Below are 18,839 nucleotides of genomic sequence, written 5' to 3' on the forward strand. Positions count from 1 at the left end.
CCGGGCCAGGGGGCCGGTGGTCGAGGGGCAGGAGTGGCGGATTCTGGCCTGCAAGGGTCCAGGGGAAGCGGGAAATGTCGTGCTCTCGGTTTCACTCAGACCCTCACTCCAGACGGTGTCCAGCCAGAACCCTGCCAGGGCCGAAGGGTTAGGGTGCTTCTGAGGAAACTGCCCCTAATAGGGACCTCCCAATTTAGGATTTTTGACGCCCCTGCCCTTTTCTGGTGTGATACCTGGCCTGTAGCTGGTGAGGATAGGCCGTCTGGGAATGAGTTAAGGAGCCTTAATTCTCTATAATGGCTCCTCAAGTCAGGGCTTCCTTCATCAGAGCTAGATTTGGGGGTAGGGGGACTATACAGATTAAGTAGGTTAGACAAGGGAGTAGGCTGCTATTCTGTTTCAGTCGTAGGGATGCCTTCAAAAATTAGTGATCACCAACGTACCCCCAAGTCAATTCATTCTTATTAGCTCATGTCCCTCATATCTATTCAGGTAGGTCATCCTTTTGTCTTTGTTGCCTAAGTGCTTCTCCTAGGCCTCTGCCTCTCTGGGCTTCATCATCCCTGTTGAAGTGAGGGGAAAAACACAACAACAACTTTTGAATTGCAGTATTTCCCACTTTTTCCCAGCCAAAAGAGGACAGCCAGTTACAATATTTTTCAGGGATATGGGTGCTTCCCTCACAATTTATTTTTCAATGTCTTAGTGAAGGGGTTATTCTCTAAGGCCCTCTTGAAGTTCAGAGGAGTGAGGGAGCAGATCATACATCATGAATTCATTCCAATATTCTCCACTCTCTAACTCTTTGCATTCCTTTCTCTACATTAAACCGAGGAATTTCTGGCGTATCAACTTCCTTTAGTGTGGTTCACCATTGAGTTCAGGTTTAAAACAACCAGGTAAACATGTAGAATCATTCCCACCTGCCTGAACCAGCAAACTGAATTCAGAATTTCTGGTAAGCATACTCCTGATAAATTTGGGCCCAAGCCTCCCCAATCAACAGTCCTTAGAATTCAATCCTGTACTTATACTCCTGGTTCTTTTCAATGTGGATTAGCAAAATCTTGCAATTCTTTCTGTAAGGAAGCCTTCTCCTCCTGAGTGATACTTGTACCTGTCCTAGAGCATGATGGGATCTTACTCTAGTTATTAGGTCTAGAGGCAGTGAAGACTGGATGGGGTGGTATAGGTGGAAAATTGGCATGCCCTTATAATGTAATTTCCTCAGAATAAGTCATTACAGTGTCTCTAAGGTAGAGAGGACCAGCCTTATCAAATGGGAGGAGGTACTGTTTCTGTTAGCAAGAGAAGTTCAGTGTGACTGGGAGTCAGGGTATCCTAAATCTAGCCAAATGTGTCCCCATTTAAATTTTCAGGGCCTCATTCTTTCCCAATCAGTGCCCTAACTTTTCTGTAAGAGTTCTGATGGAGCTGTTAAGTCAACTTATGTTGAAATTCAGCAACCCAAAAGATCAGATACTACATCTTATTGTCAACTACATCAACCCTGCAGTTATAAGGTATTTGAAATTATTTAAGAGAAATCATAGAAGCTTTTAATGAGAAGCTAAAATTCAGGGTTGCCATTTTCTTTCTTTAAAATCATTAGTGCAGTAAGACATAACCAGCCCTCCTCACAGTCCTTATATTTTTCATTTCCACAGTAACATCTATTGTGGCAGCCTGTTGGCTTTTAATGAACTGTAAAAGGCAAAGTGTGGGCTAGTGTAAGACTTTAGAACTTCTGGGAGCTGCAGACACAAGAGAAATTTGCACTCATCGGCCCTTCTCCACAAACTTTCATGAAGTGTTCATGAGAAAGATTAGGGGCAGGGCAAGAGTCTAGAGAAAGCCTTGTTTACAGTACAGTCTTTGGGGAGGTGAGCAGGAGCTACTTTGGGAAAGACAGGAAGGCTGGCCTGGATCCTTCGAATTCTGTTCCCCCTCCCCTCGTGCAGCCAAAAAAAGAAGAAGAAGAAGCCTCATGCAACTGGGAGAAGGGCATAAAACTATCATATTCAGGGTACCCATGAAAGCCTACTGGGTGAAGAGAACATAAAATAACCTCTACCTCTGGGAGAAAAGCAGGAAATTGTCCTGGACCAGACTTTTAGAGATCTCCTATGCTAGGAGAGGGTCAAGGTCACTGAGAAGGCCTATTCTGAGAGCCAAGAATATAGCACCTGCCTAAGAGTGAGTCTGAACCAGAGCAACAAAGAATGCCCCCCCTCCTCCCTCCACTACCAGGCTAGCAAGTAACAGCTGTCTACTGCTGGAAGAGGGAGTAAAAGCATGGAGAGACATCCCCTGTGAGACATAGGCACAAAGAGAAGACTGACAGCTCAGAGTGGAAGAGACACTGAGAAAAACTCTCCAACAAATCACCCACCACTCTAAGAAAAATATAACACTAGAATTTGAAGCCTGCAGCATATTGAGGGTAACCATAGCAACAACAAAACAGGACATGATTGTCTCAACACTCCCCACTAAAGACAGGCCCATTTCTGGGCATAAACAGTGTTTGCCTAAGTCTCTGCTATCCTACACAAGATGACTAGCTTTTGACCAAAAATGGTGAGATACACAATGAAACAAAAAATAAACGACAAATGTCAAGAGACAAACCAATCGACAAAACTAGATTCAGATATGACATGGAGTTTGGAACTATCACATAGGGAATTTTAAATACTGTGATGAATATATTTGAAGGCTCTAATTCAGAGGTCAATAAACGTTTTCTATAAAGGGCCAGATAGCAAATATTTTAGGGTTTGTCAACCATCAGGTAAATTGAGGATATTGTGTAGGTTTTTATATAAGAAGAAGGAAAATTTTCCACAAAAATATAGTAATAATACTAATTGGGTACAATATTTTGTAATACAGATCTAGTAGTGAGAAGAACAGAATTCTTTTTTGGGAGAATAACATGTTACTTAATTGGGATTCAAAGATAATGTTCCCTATCATCAAAATCAATTGCAAATTTTCTGTTAACGGTGATCTGTAATGATATTTTATGCATTTCATCTTTTAAAATGTCTTTTTATGCAGATAAGTGCTGCCAAGTGCTGATCTTAATACATGAACTTACGACTTGGAGCATATTCTTCACTCGAAAGGCATTTATTGAATTCTTTTAGGTTCTTCTCTTGATATTTGCCTTTTATCATGTCATTACATTGCAAAGTAATCACTTTATTAAAGTTTAGGTGGAAGCTCCTCAATGGCACAGTTAAATGGATTTTGAAATATGCAAATTTCTTTTGCACTTACATTGAAGTCCAAAAACTGTTTCTGAAACCACAGCAGAAAGCTCAGAAAATATATCTACTGCAAATTTGTGTGGGAATGCATATCTTCTTGTTTTAACTTTTGACAGCACAGGAACTGTATAAAGCAGCTTGACATAACTTGTGATTCAAAAAACATTAGTTATCATCAAAATGACTTTGCCATACAGATTGGCAACTGATACAGAATGAGTGAGAAGAATAGAGAGCATACTGTTATAAGGTCCTTGCACCACCTAAAAAGAAGATACAATTATTTGAAGGAAGAGGGCAATTAATTAAAGATATACAATGTAAACTCAAGGGAAACCAGAAAAAAAACTAAATAACTGTGAATAAAACAACAGTGCAGATAAAATAGAATCATAAAAAATACTCCATTGATTTAAAAGAAAGCCGGAACAGAGGAAAAGAGAAACAAGAGACAGTACAAATAGAAAACAACTAGCAAGATGGTAAATTTTGATCAAACAATGTCAATACTTACACTAAAGGTAAACGTCCTATTAAATGAATTAATGCTTCTATTAATTCATGTTCATGTTCTATTACGTAAATTAAATAGATTGTCAGACTGGACTTTTTTAAAAAAGCACCACTCAACTATATGCCCACCTTAAATATAAAGACATAGATAGGTTATAGGGAAAAGGATTCAATATGATACACAATGTGTAAAAATTAATAAACAGAAACCTCATTTAAAATGGAGTCAGGAGGCCAGAAGGGGTTGCTCTCTTGTGCTACAATGATGGCAGAGCCCAACAGGAAAAAGAAAGACTTCTTGTTCTGGCTGAGCAAGAGCTCAGCCAATGAGAGACTGTCACAACTCACCCAGTGAAAAACCATTACACTTCTAATTCTCAATTCCTCCAATGGACTCTTTGCTTACAATAGCCCTCGCAACTTCCTCTTCCCCTCTATAAAGGAATTTCTCCTCTCTTTGTTGCTCAGAACTTACACTCTCTTTGTGGCTCATCATGGTTGCAGATTCCAAATTGCAATTCGTTGTTGATTCCAATTAAACCCATTTTTGCTGGAGAAATAACTGGCTCTCTATTTGTTTAAGGTCAACAGATGCAAACACTAATCAAAAGAAGTAGTGGCTAGGGGCCAGCCCGGTGGCGCAAGCGGTTAGGTGCGCGCGCTCCGCTGCGGCGGCCCGGGGTTCGCTGGTTCGGATCCCGGGCGCGCACCGACGCACTGCTTGGTAAGCCATGCTGTGGCGGCGTCCCATATAAAGTGGAGGAAGATGGGCACCGATGTTAGCCCAGGGCCGTCTTCCTCAGCGAAGAAAAAGAGGAGGATTGGCGGATGTTAGCTCAGGGCTGATCTCCTCACAAAAAAAAAAAAAAAAAGAAGTAGTGGCTATATTACTATCAGGCAAAGTCAACATCAGAACAAATAGTTTCAGGGATAAACAGAGACATTAACTACATAATGATAAAAAAATACTAAGTATGCACCTAAATGTACCTAACAACAGATCTTCAAAATTTACAAAACAAGGAGAAAAAGACATTCTAACCACAATTAGAATTTAGAACTTCATGTTTTTCTTAATAATGGATAGAACAAGTACACAGAGAACCAGTAAGTATATACGAAACCTGCAAAAACACTATCAATGAATTAGACCTAATTGACATTTATAGAATATTCTAACCTAACAACAGCAGAATACACTTTTTTTCAAGTGTACATGGAACATATACCAAGATGTAGCACATTAGTGGCCATTAAACAAGTGGTAACAAATTTAAAAGAATTAAAACTATATAAAATATGTCCTCAGATCATAACAGCATTAAATCAGAAACTAATAGCAGAAAAATATTTTGAAAATTCCCAAATGTTTGGAAATTTTTTTAAACTTTGATTTTGGACTTCCAGAACGGCTGCATGAGGAACTCAGTTGATTCTCTCTCTAGAAAAAAAGCTATTTAACTGGTGAAAATTATTTTTAAAAACAGGTATTTAATGTTTCTGGAAATTGTCCTGAGGGCATACAGAAAATTGAGAAATATTTATATAAGAAAATCTCGGTAAGAATCTGTGGCATTTGAGCTATGACCAGCTCCCATCTCCCCTCCTTAGCTCCATATTATGGAACTCTATCCTGGACAAGTGGCAAAGATGATGAGGTCTCCCTTTCCCCCAGCTATAGTTCCACCTCAGGAGAAGGAGGTAGCTGGTGTCTCTCATTCTCCCAAGCCCATTTGCAGAAGCTCTGTTCCAGCAGCCATGACCAAGAGGACTGAGGCTCCTTTTTATCACTTAGCCACTACTCATGGGGCAGAAGCTCTACCCCAGGCACAGCAGGCCAAGAATCCTGGGGCTTCAATTGCCCCATCCCAGCTCACTTATATAGCAGAGGTTCTGCCTGGGGAGGGGCAAGTGAAAAGACCAATGGATACCATCTCTCTCCCCAGTGCCCACTTATAGAATAGGAGTTTCACTCCAGAAGAAGCAGGCTGCCATCCCCAGCCCCAGCCCTGGCGCAGTAGCACATTCTGCCCAGGAGGATAGGCAGACTGAAAGGATGAGTGCTCTGCGGCTCTGCCTGAAATAACTGAATTTATTTGGAACAGAAGGTAGAGAAATTCATGCCTAAGGGTGTTGTTAAAAACAATGGAGACCTTCCTGCCGAGCAATTAAGAGAGGGTTAGTAGCTCCATGACACTAGCAGCAAAAAGTTAAACAGCAGACTAGCCAGAAGTTTAACAGAAAAAACTAGAGAAAGAGACAGCCAAGAAGAGTTCTCCTGGGATCACACCCATCCCTGGGAGTCTAAAACACTGTGCGGTGCCCTAGGCTACACCAACACAGGAACAATAAGAGCAGGAAGTGCTGCAAATTTAAATGCATTTCCCAAGCCATACATAGATCCTTCAGCAAAGAGCAGAAACCTTGCTGGTTCAATGGACTTAAGCACAACCTCTGACCAAATACTGGCTGAACAATGAGTTTCTCTGACCCAGGGGCAACTGCTAGTAAGCCAAGCTTAAAAATAAAATCACACTCATCCCTAGTGGCTAAAAGACTGTGCACATACCCAAGGCTGTGTCTTCTCAGGAGTGAATGGACAAGGAACTTCCAAGCTACAAGTCCCTGGCTGAACATGTGGGGAAAATAAATTCCCTGAACTGTGAAAGCAGTCTCTAAGACACACACACATATCCAATGGTCAGTAGTGAAAATAAAACTGACCAAAGGGTCTTACACACAACCATCAACCAATGAGTGACTTATGCTGATCCAGGGATGAGCCCTAGAAAGCCAGGCTCACATACAAAAACAAGGGGAAAAATCTGAGCAGGGATATCAGAGACTACAAATTGAGAGGGAAATAAACTTTGCAGAATTATTTCACCCAAGTCACTAAGCAAATAAACAAAGGACCAAACAAACACCACCACCACAAGTCCAGGGGAGGCAGGAATCAGTGTTCAGATTTGCTACAATATATTATCTGCTTTCCAATGAAAAGATTACAAGACATGCAAAGAAACAGGAAAAATTTGACCAATATACAGGAAAAGAAGCAGGTAATACATACTGTCTTTGAAGGGCCCCATGTGTTGGACATAATAGACAAAGACTTCAAAATAGCTATTTTAAATACATTCAAAGAAGTTAAAATATATATATATACATATATATACACACATATATATCATCTCAATTGATGCAAGAAAGCATTTGACAAAATTTTACACCATATCATGACAAAAACATTCAGTAAACTAGGAATAGAAAGAAATTTTCTCAATATGATAAAGTCCATATACGAAAAACCCACAGTGAACATCACACTCAATGGTGAAAGACTAAAAGCTTTTCCCCTAAGATCAGGAACAAGACAAGGATATCCACTTTCACCACTTCTATTCAAAAAGCACTGAAATTTCTAGCCAGAGCAATTAGGCAAGAAAAAGAAATAAAAGGCATCCAAATTAGAAAGGAACAAGTAAAATTATCTTTGTTTATAGAAAACCCTAAATATTCCACAAAAAAACCTGTTAGAGACAATAAACGAATTCAGCATAGTTGTGCTGGGAAGACTGGATATCCACATGTAAAAGAATGAAGTTGGACCCTCACCTTACACAATATATAAAAATTAACTCAAAATGGATCAAAGACCTCAATGTAAGAGCTAAAACTTAAAACTTAGACAAGAAAATATAGCATATCTTCATGATGTTGGATTTGGCAGTGATTTCTTGGATATGACCCCAAAAGCACAAGCACAAAAGAAAAAAATTGGTAAATTGGACTTCATCAAAATTAATAACTTTTGTGCTGCAAAGGACACTATCAATGGAGTGAAAAATAACCCGCAGAATGGGAGAAAATATTTGCAAATCATATATCTGATAAGGGATTAATATCCAGTATATATAATATCCTACAACTCAACAACAAAAAAAACCCAATTTAAAAATGGACAAAGAGGGGCCGGCCCCTTGGCTTAGCGGTTAAGCACACGCGCTTCGCTGCTGGCGGCCCCGGGGTTCGGATCCCGGGTGTGCACCCACGCACCGCTTCTCCGGCCATGCTGAGGCCGCGTCCCACATACAGCAACTAGAAGGATGTGCAACTATGACATACAACTATCTACTGGGGCTTTGGGGAGAAAAAGGAGGAGGATTGGCAATAGATGTTAGCTCAGAGCCAGTCTTCCTCAGCAAAAAGAGGAGGATTAGCATGGATGTTAGCTCAGGGCTGATCTTCCTCACAAAAAAAAAAAATGGACAAAGAAATTGAATAGATATTTCTCAGAAAAGATACACAAATGGCCAATAAGCACATGAAAAGATACTCAACATCACTAGTCATTGGGGAAATGTAAATCAAAACCACAATAAGATACCACTTCATATCCATTATGATGGCTAAAAATAAACAAACAACAAACAAAAAACAACAACACAGAAAATGTGTTGGTGAGGATGTGAAGAAATTGGAAACTTAAGCATTGCTGGTGGGAATTTAAAATGGTTCAGCTACTGTGGAAAGCAATATGGCAATTCCTCAGGAAGTTAAATATAAAAAAAAAGAAGTTAAACATAGAATTACCATATGATCCAGCAATTCTACTTCTAGGTATATACTCAAAAGAAAGCAGGGACTCAGATACTTGTACACCCATGTTCATATCCCCAAATCTGTGAATATCTTACCTTACATGGTAAAAGGGATTTGCAGATGCAATTAACATTAAGGGCCTTGAATGGGGATGTTATCCTGGATTATCTGGGTGAGGCCAATCTAATCACATGAATCCTTAAAAGTGGAGAACTTTTTTTGGCTGTAGTCAGAGGGAGATGTGACTATAGAAGAAGTGTCAGAGAGATGCAACATTACTGACTTTGAGGATGGAGGAAGAGAGGCCACAAGCCAAGGAATGCAGGTGACCTCTAGAAACTAGAAAAAGCAAGGAAACAGATTTTCCTCTATGCCTCCAGAAGGAATGGGCCTTTCTGACACCTTGATTTTAGCCCTCTAAGTCTCATTTCAGACTTCTAGAAGGCACACAATTCAGTAAAAAATACAAAATGAAGAATGACGTACATAGTCTGATCCTATTTGAGTAGCAGCAGAAAGCTCATGCTATATTCATAGCTGTGTATCTACATATGGGGACCCGATGGTTGACAGATGTCTTAAGGTGGTCGCTGCCCCAGCAAGGATTCCTCTTCTCTGTAACTACCCATCTCCATTGGGTGCCCACAGGTCTCTGAGAGGTGTGACACATGAAACCACCCCCTTGACCAACTGTAGAGATATTCACCATTATCCCATCCAAGGCCATAACTGTTGAGTTAGGAATAGCAGGTGACCCAGTGCCAGCCAATGAGATTCAGGAAAGATTTGCTGGGACCTCAGGAAAAGAGGCCTCCTCATTATTCTCAAGAAGCTTCCAATAGCAACCCTCTCCCATCCCCCTAAGAGTGAACAGAAACAGGTAGGCTCACTGGGCTGGTGCAGACCTGCCTGCAAGTCCACAGGAGCCAGCTTCTGACATCACTGATCCTGAGGATGGCAGAGCACAGAGAAAGAGTGAAATAGAGACCCAGGGTTACCCACTGAAGCCACCTGACCTCTGCACTCTTGAGGGACAGCCATCCACCAGTCTTCTTTACACTCAGAACAGCTTGACATCAGTGTTCTGTTCCTTGCCACACAGCATCTCCTGATTGGCACAGGCATTCATTCAACTTCCCCTTTCAGAGTCTTTGTAGGAGCATCCCAGTCCCCACATCTACATCCAGGCCCAGTCAGGGGACCAAGCCTTCTGCCCCCTACCCCAGGGAGGTCAGCAAAGGTACATGATGGAGACACCTCTCATTGAGGCTCTTTTAAAAACTGAAACTCTCATTTTTATGAGGGGGAGGAGAGGAGGGGAGGGGAGGAAGAAAAGGCAGGGGAAGGAGGGAAGGGAAGGGAGGAGTGGGGAAGGGAGGGGAGAGAAAGAGGGAAGGGGAGAAGGGAGAGGAGGGAGGCGAGGAGAAAGGGAGTGGAGGGAGGGAAAGAAGGAAGAAACTGAGTTATATATAGGCAGGAAGATACAAAATGCATCCTTTGCGGAAGATATAATTGCCTGCTCAAACTAACCCAAGTGAACCAACTGAAAAATTAATAAAACTATAAGAGAATAAACTAAGAGGGCTAGGGAAAAGATCAATATACAAAATCAATAACATTCAGTTCCACAGCAATAATAAATTAGAAAATATAATAGAAAAAAGATATTCCATTAATGATAGCCAAACACATTTTTAAAAATATCTAGGAATTGGTACAAGGCCTTGTACCATCTGCCGGGTTCCTCCAACCCTTCTTTATCACTCTGCTCCTCCCTCACAGGACTCCAGCCCCGCTGGCCTCCTTGAGGAGACTCACTAGCTCCTGCCTCCCAGCCTTTGCACTGGCTGTGCCCTCTGACCCAAGATACCCACACAGCTCATTTCCTCTCCTCCTGGGTCTATACCAGGGTCAGCAAACTTTTTCTGTAAAGGGCCAGATAGTAAATATCTTAGGCTTTGTGGGCCAAGAGACAAAATCGAAAATATTATGCAGGTACTTATATAATAAGAGAGAAAACAAATCTACAAAATGTTTGTTGATGAAATTCAAAATATAATAGGTAGAACTGAGTACTGTTTTTTGGTTTTGGTTTTGGGTTTTGGTAGTACAGGTCTACCAAGGAGAAGAATGGAATTCTTTCAGGGAGATAACATGGAAGTTAGTGTTCCCTAACATGAAATTGATCACAAATGCTCTTCTGTAAAAACCATTCTTGGCTAAGAGCTGGTGGGCCAGATTTGGTCTACCCTCAAATGTCACCTCCTCAGTGAGACTCTCCCAGACACTCTCTCAAAAATCATGCCCCCCCACTCTGCCCTCTCCATCCCTCTTATTCTATAACTTTCTCTGTAGCACTTCTCACAATCTGACGTGCTATATATTTTACTCATGTATATATTAGCTGTCTTCCCTTTCCATACGTAAACCTTATGTGGGCAGGGTTTTCGTCTGTCTTGTCACTGCTGTATTCCCAGCACCTGGAACATGTCTGGCACATAGTGGGCACTCAGCAATCATCTGTTGAGTGAATAAGTGAATAGGAATGCAAGGAAGAGAGAATGTATTCATACCTGTAAGTGCTCAGAGCATTGTTGGTACACACTCTGCTCGGTAAGTGTTAGTCACTGTTGTTACTTTCAGGAGGGGCCCCAAGCATCCGGGAAGTGCAGGCCCCAGAACAAACAAAATCTTCCAGCCACCAGACGTGTCCACATCCTGCCTACCTGCCTGCTGCATCTCCTCTCCCTGTCTCCCTGCTCCCCCGTGGCTCCTGGTCTCTTCCCTCCACTTGATCCTACGTCCCCCTCTGGCTCTCTCAGTCCTTCCTCAGTGACAAATGGGACTTCAGGGCCAGCTCCCAGGACCCTTCGTCCCCACAGTGCCTCAGGCAGAGTCCCCACTCACTACCAGAGATGCCTTGGCCCCAACTGCCTGGTTCCACTCTCCTCCATTCTTTCCCCAGACCCCAGCCCAGCCCACCCCTTCATTGCCTAAGGATTCTGGCCCCCTATGTCTCTGCCTGATTAACTGCACCTCTGCTCATGTGCTTCCTCCTCCGAAAAGCCTCTCCTGACACCCTCGCCAGCCTCTGGGTGTCCCCAGCCCCCTCTGCTGACTCTTCATTGAGCGCTGTCATATTGCCAGCACATCTGTGTTGCCCCTCTCTCCCCCCAGGCCCTTGTCCACCGCCCCAACCCTGCCCCAGGAAGTCCAGGGCCTGATCCCTGGCCCCTCAGCTCCCGAGAGCCCCTCCTCCTGCCTTCTGGAAAATACTTGTTCCCGGGGTCCATCTGCTCTCCCTCGCTGGTTCCCTCTCTAATCCCACAACAGCCCCATTCTACGGTGGAGGAAATGAGAGGCTGGAGGTTAAGCAGTTTGCCAGGATCACACAGCGAGGCAGGGGCAAAGCCGGACCCTGGGCAGGGCTGAGGAGGAGGGGCGTTGGCAGTACCTGTCCAGGGTACACAACACAGCAGACAGATAGATGGACAGATTTTTGAATGAGCCAGAGCTGGGCTGGGACTAGAACCCAGAGACCCTGCTCTCTGCCCGGCTTCTCTGCAAGGCCAGGCGCCAAGGGCTCACCCAGGAGCGGCTCCCGCCCCCTGGCCCACCGCCAGCCGTCATCTCCGTGAGGTCAGCCACGGGCCCGCGATTTCGGGGAAATACCAGCTCCTTATTAAAAACAGGCCGTGGTCAGGCCCCTGCTGCTTTCCCAGTAGAAACTAGGGTGTTTGTTCCAAGAGGAACGAGAGTGGGCGGGGCGGCAGGGCACTGAGGCGGGCCGCTCGAGCTGCAGTACCTGGTGGAGGCGTCCCGGGAACCGGGGGCTGGGGGAGGGAGACCCCGAGGTTCGGGCAAGCGGAGCCTTGGGGGGGGGAGACCGCCACACGGCGCCTGGAGGCTGAGCCCAGCAGGGAGGGGTCGTGGACTGGGACCTGGAGCCCACGCGGGGGCAGCAGGGCTGCCTTCACAGCCGTCCCCTCCCGGCACAGAACTCAGGCAATGGGCAGGGCCCAAGCACAAGCCGGCCGGCAATCTGAGGCCCTCCTGTTCCGGGGTAGGGGGCTCCCACCGCAGGTCCCCCGGCCCTGCGCTGCCTCTGCGCCCCCTTCGGGAGCCGCGCCACAGTCCCCTGCAGGGGGCGCCAGAGGGCCGTCCTCTGCTCAGACCCGCGGCCGGCGAGCCGGCATCTGGAGCGAGTTAGGCCCGGGAGGCCCGGCGGGCGGCGGCGTGAGCTCATCTCGGCCCGCCCCTGCGGTTTCCAGGCGCTGAGAAGGGACCAGGACACAGAAGCGCCGCGCCGCGCCGCGCCGCGGGCCGGGCGGGGGAGCGCGGCGGGAGCAGTGACTCCTCCCGGGATGTGGGTGTGAGTGGGGAGGCGGCAATGTGTGTGTATCGCTGGCTCGTCGCCGAGTGAGGGCTGAGCCCTGGGAGCCGGCCGCCAGCGTGTGTCGCTGTGTGTCACCGTGTGCCGTGGCTTGTGAGGGTGCGTGTGATAAGTTGCACGCATCCCAGCACATACTCCGCATTTTACAGAGAAGAAGGCCAAGTGCCGAGGAGGGAGAGGGCCAGCCTGGTGGCACAAGGCTGGGACTCCGGGCTCTCTGCCCCTAAGCCTGTGTCCCTGTGTGTGTACAAAAGGTCCGAGCCAGCCCACTGTCCCACAGAGCCAGGGTCAGCGTTCTGGGCCCACTCCCCTCCCACCATATACAAACACGTTCTTCCTGGTCACTGCCCACCCCCAACCTCCTTCACCCTGAAGGACCTTGGACTCATCCTTCAGGAGAGAAGGCGAGACCCCTTCACACCAGGGTCACGGCTAACAGTGACACACACAGCACATGGGGAGACACACACACCTGGATACAGGCTCACACATGGAGATACACACCAACACACACATAATGGACACTTGCTTATTAGCGGGACTCCTACCTAGGAGACTCAACAGCAGGTTGCAAGGTGGTGGCAAGGCTTGGAGAGGCCTCTTGGTGAGATGCCCCCATCCCTGCCAGGGGCACAGAGCAGGAAGGGCTGGAGGCCACTGAACCCTGTGTCTTAGGGGCTCCTGCTCCCTGCAGTGGGCCCTGGGGTTGCAGCCCAGGGTATGAAGGGCCTCAGAGGCATCAGGACTTTCAGGGCCAGAAGCCAACATGGGAACATAGCACTGTGGGCATCACCAGACATGGAGTGAAGAGCTGGGGATGGAGTGAGTGCCTCTGAGCATCCAAGGCTCCCCCCACCATCTGGCTGGTCCTCACCTTGGGCCCTCACCTCAGGGAGCTACAGTCCCAGCTTTGGGTAGCTGTAGCCCTAGCTGTGCTGGGGATCTCAGGGAGGTGTCTCTGGCCACACAGTGCCCACCAGCCCTCCTGGCTGGGCTCGCAGCATTGTCATGCCCCCCTCCTCCTCCCTTCACCCCACAGCTGGGCTGTGGTTCTGAGACAAGGGCCCCGCCTGCCAGATGGGGTCCATGAGTCTATCACCCTTCGTCACCGGCTATTGTTCCTGGGGCCAAAGCCCACATTTGCAGAGGGTTGGCAGTGCTGGGCTTGCTAGGAGCTGAAGCCTCCGAGTCCCCACCGCGCTCCCACCTGTGAGACCGAGAGGATCCCCTGCCCTGGCAAGTCCTCCACAGGGGGTGTAAACTCTAAAGGGACCGGCATCTACCATAGCCACAGGGGTCCTCAGCTCCCAGGACACTGGGGCAAGCTGGGTGAGGGATTTTTTTAAACTGGAATGACTCTGGTTTGCATAATCAGAGCTTCCAAATTACTTAGCAAAACATGTTTGCTTTTTAATTAACATGTGCTTGAAAAACAATGGTTTTAATTAAAGTGGGTGGGGGAGAGAAGGGACGGTGGGGGAGAATATTTCTAGGAACTCCAAGTTCCGGGCCAGACTTCTTAAAAATAAAGTGGGAGCTTTGCCCCAAGCCAGCAGAGGCTGGGAGGCAAGGATCCTTGGGGAGCCCCAGGAACACCCCTACCTGCCTCCATTCCTCTCCAGCTCCCTTGTTGAGACTTTGCCCTTTGGCTGACAGTTTAATTACTCACTTACCCACTATTCCCTGGGCCCCTCTGGGAAGTGTGGTCTTTTAGAAGGCAGTCTTGGGGGTAGATGAATGGGGGTCCACCAGGCAGAAAAGAGAGAGGGAACAGCATGAGTGAGGACCCGAGAGTGTGAGTCTTATTGGGGGAACATTAAGTTTACTGGGAGACAAGAAGAGGTGGGGGGAGGTGATCTGTAAAAAAAGTCAGATCCCGTAGATTGGTGGATTGGCAAGGTAGAGCTGGACCTGGAGCCATTGATGTCCAAGGCCCGGGGAGATGGGGGTGCTGAGGTGGGGCTGGGAACATAGGGGTGGCAGGGTGGGTGATGCCACATGGGGCAAAGGGATTGGCAGAGGAAGGGGAGGGTTACAGAGACTGGAAGTGGGACCTGGGGCCTAGGGGCTTGCTGGTCAGAAGAGGATGGGCAGGGCTGGCAGGTTTGATCAGTCCAGTAGGGGGCAATGTTGGCCCCATCATCCTATGCGCAGGAGGCCCCCACGGATCTGTGCTTGGTAAATGCTTAAGAAGGCTGAGAATGAGGAGGTGGTCCCTCCAAGTCAGCCAGACCTTCTCCCCTTTCTGACCTTTTGGGGCCAGCATTGAGGGGCAGCCCAGAGTCAGAGGTCAGCACTGAGGTGGGACAGCACCCCCACTCCCTCACCCATGCAGACAAAGAGAGACTGAGAGGAAGCCTCTGGGGAGTGAGGACACCCCTAGGGGTTGAGTCAGGTAACCGGGCACCCTCAGCTCCTGGTGGCCCCACCCAGGACCCTGTTTCTCATTAGGGGCCTTCTAGCCTCCCCCACCCCTCATGAAATGTGCCTCCCTGTACTTAATTCATTACACTGCGCCAGGGTGGGAGGCCGGGCGAGGGGGGGTTATTTTTTCCCCTGAGCTCAGGCATTCCTTGCTTTATTATTCTCCACATTTCAAAGCAGCTGTCGCCTCCCCCGACCACCCCCAGCCTGAAGCTCAGAGTCCAGAAGGGGCCTCCCCAGGGCTCAAAATACCAGAGGCTCCCACCTCTCCAGCCCAGCACAGAAGGGAAACAGGCCGAGAGAGAGAGCCCAGGATCACCCACAGGGACACCCCCAACAGTCTGTACCTGAACTTACCCCGCCTCAAGCTGGGATCCTCCTATGTGCCCCCCTGACCCTGCTGTCACCCTCTCATAACACTGCCTTCCTTGCCTCTATTCGCCCCTCTGGGCCACCTTCCCCCCAGGTGACCTCGGGGCCCCCCTCTACAATGCAGAGCCAGCCCCTGCCTCCCCCTCCAGGAGCAGGTGCTAGGACGGTTTTCAGAGTCCCTGCCCTGCTCAGGGCCCAAACAAACTGAGCTCCCACTGGGTCAGTGGCCTTCCAGAGGGCAAGGCCCATCCTGGAGCAAGAGATCAACCTAGAAAATAGCAGGGCTGGTGTCAGCCTAGTGGACAACCAAGGGGCCGGGTTGGGGGAGAAACAGTTCTAAGGACCCAGTTTCAGACTTTTGGAGAACTAGAGAAGCCCTGGACAGATTTTTGCCCTCCATCAGAGAGCTGCCTGCCCAGCAAAACTGCCTCAATGAGGGGTGAGCTCCCTGTTGCTGGGGGTGTTCAAGCAAGCAGCAGCTTGTCAGACTTGCCCTGGAAAAGAGGTTGGCCCAGGTATCTGAGGCCCCTTCCTGGCCAACTTTGAGGTCAGAGTCTGGGGCTGGCAGGCCCAGTACCCACTCCAGATGAATGGAATTAAGGGTCCCTCCTCGCTCACTCAGGGACAGCTAGACAGGTCTGGAAGCACAGGCCAAGGCACAAGGACAGGAGACCTGGGAGCTGGGCCAAGGCCAGAGCAGAACCTGTCCAAGGCATTTTCTTTGTTGGTTCATTCAGTGTCCTGGCACCTGGCACCTGGCACCTGGCACCTGTGCTGGGAGCACAATAGATGTGTGATCGTCATGTACTGATGAGTTAAATGGGGTCTGACCTGGCCTGACTCAGAGGGTGAGGGGTGGAAGGCAGCCTGCAGGAGTCAGGGCCTCCACCTAGGGGAGAGCGTATGACCACAAGGGAAACCAAGGCGGGAGCCCAGGTGGGGTGGGCAACCTGGGGGTGCTAAGGACCGAGTTTGGAGGTCACTCTTGACACTCTGTGACCATCTTGTCCCTGCCGACCCTACAGCCAGGCATGTCCACCCAGGTATGGGGTTGATGGCTGGATCCTCAGGGGCCCAGGAGAGTGGGAGTCACCCTGTGATGTGGCCCTGGAGGTTCCTGCTGTCCACAGCAAGCTTGGGGACCCAGGGCCTGCCCACACCTCCAGCTCTACTCTCCAGACCTTCCCCAGAGACCCCCTTACTATAAGGAAGGCACCCTTTGGGGGATGGAATGCACAGAGCCTGGGCTCCTGAGAGAGGAAGCAGCCATTAGCTGGCCCAGAACCGTCTCCATCTAGAGCTGTGAGTTCTGGGTACGTCACCCCCTTGGAGACTCCCAGCCCAGGGCCCTTCCACTCAGGCCAGGCCATGCAGAGGGAACTCCTAAAGCTCCTGGGATGTGCCCAGCTTCCCCTCTCATCCCTCAGCCCTGAGCTCTGTGTCTCTTCCCAGGCCGGAAACCATTGAACGTTTGCCTTCCCACCACATCCCACCCCCTGTGCTGCAGCTAGGGACGAGAGCTCACTGCCACTGGCTTCCCACCTCCTGCTGCAGCCTCCAGAAGTGGGGACAGGTATGGGCATCCAGTGGTTTGGGGACACTCGGAATCTCAGGATCCCACTTACTCCAACAAAGGGAGTTGAGGCATCTTCACCCATGTGCCCCCGTCCCCCAGCACCAACCTCACCAGTTGTCCCAAGGGCTCATCTCACTGTCCCTGCATCCCGACTCTCTGCTCTCTGATGGAATGCCAAGTCTCCACTCCCCACTCCATCCCAATTGGCTGGGCCAGGCCTCTGTCAGTCATCACAGAGGGAGCAGTCAGTCCGTACCTAATGACTACACGATGGGGGAATGGATGAATGAATTAATGAGTTGATTCATATGAGCCTTGGGCCTGGAAAGGATGTGCCCCATTCAAGAGTCTCTATGCGGGCCGGCCCCGTGGCTTAGCGGTTAAGTGTGCTCGCTCCGCTACTGGCGGCCCGGGTTCGGAACCCCGGGCGCGCACCAACGCACTGCTTCTCCGGCCATGCTGAGGCCACGTCCCACATACAGCAACTAGAAGGATGTGCAGCTATGACATATAACTATCTACTGGGGCTTTGGGGGAAAAATAAATAAATTTTAAAAAATTAAAAAAAAAAGAGTCTCTATGCAGGGGTTTGGGAAGATGTTGACTGCAACAAACTGAGATTTCCTCAAAACTTAAAAACTGACTTCTAAGGTGTTATTTTGCCAAGTAAAGATATGGAAAACAACAGCCACCAGCCGCCATCACCATTGTTTTGTAAACAAAAGCATATTCTCAAGGCAAAAGAAACAAAAGTAGGCAGGATGCCAACTCAGAAGAAAGACAGGCATCCCTTGAAGATGCATAAATTGAGTTTTATGGAAAACACACAATATGGGCCTTATTTTTCTCTCATGAAAACTTTCTTGTCACAGGTTGGAACCTGGGGCTTGGGGACACCCAAGTGCTTCCAGTCTCCACCAGAGCAAGAACTCCTTCTACAGCCTTCCTGACTGGAATCGGTTCCCCTCTGCTTGTACACCGTTTGGGACAGGGTGCTCACTACCTCTCCCATTTAGCTCAGGAGCTAGGGATGTCATTCTAGAGCACCTTGAAGTGGCTTCCAAGCCTGTGGGAGGCAGAGAAAGAGACCAAGAGGAGAGTGACATGGAAGAGGTGCTGAGGGGAGGGAAGAAGAGGCCTCCAGACCCAGGGCACAGGAGTGGTGAGGAAAAGGGGAAGGGTCCAGCTTGTGTTCAGCTGGACCAAAGTATAAAAAATCAGGAAGTTGGTCAAGACCTGAGACTTCCCAGGGGGCACTGTCTCCCCTGTCTCTGGAGTTCAAGAGTCTTCCAGCTGCCTCACCCCCATCCCCCCAGCCCTCCAGAAAGGCTCTGATGCACCCATTCTCACCAAGGCCTCAGTGGATATGTGAGGTACCCGGACCCATAGGTCAGAGAAGGAAACAGAGATTGAAAGAAAATGGTGGAACCCAGGCGTCCTCAGCCAGGCTGAGCCCTTCCCAGCCCTGACCTTCCGGGCCCTTCCCCAACCAAGGGGTCCTGGACCCTGGCTGCTGAGACTGGAGGTGGCCTGTTGGGCGGTCGGCCCTGCGGAACCTCATGTACACACACTCACACACACTCTACATTCCAGTTGTGCTCTGTCAGCATTTGGGGCAAACCAGGATTGTGTGGCTTTGAGAGGGCAGGAACAAATAACCCCCAAATCTGGGCAGGGTTGG

This window comes from Diceros bicornis, chromosome 2, assembly GCF_020826845.1.
Source record: "Diceros bicornis minor isolate mBicDic1 chromosome 2, mDicBic1.mat.cur, whole genome shotgun sequence".
Lineage (NCBI taxonomy): Eukaryota > Metazoa > Chordata > Mammalia > Perissodactyla > Rhinocerotidae > Diceros > Diceros bicornis.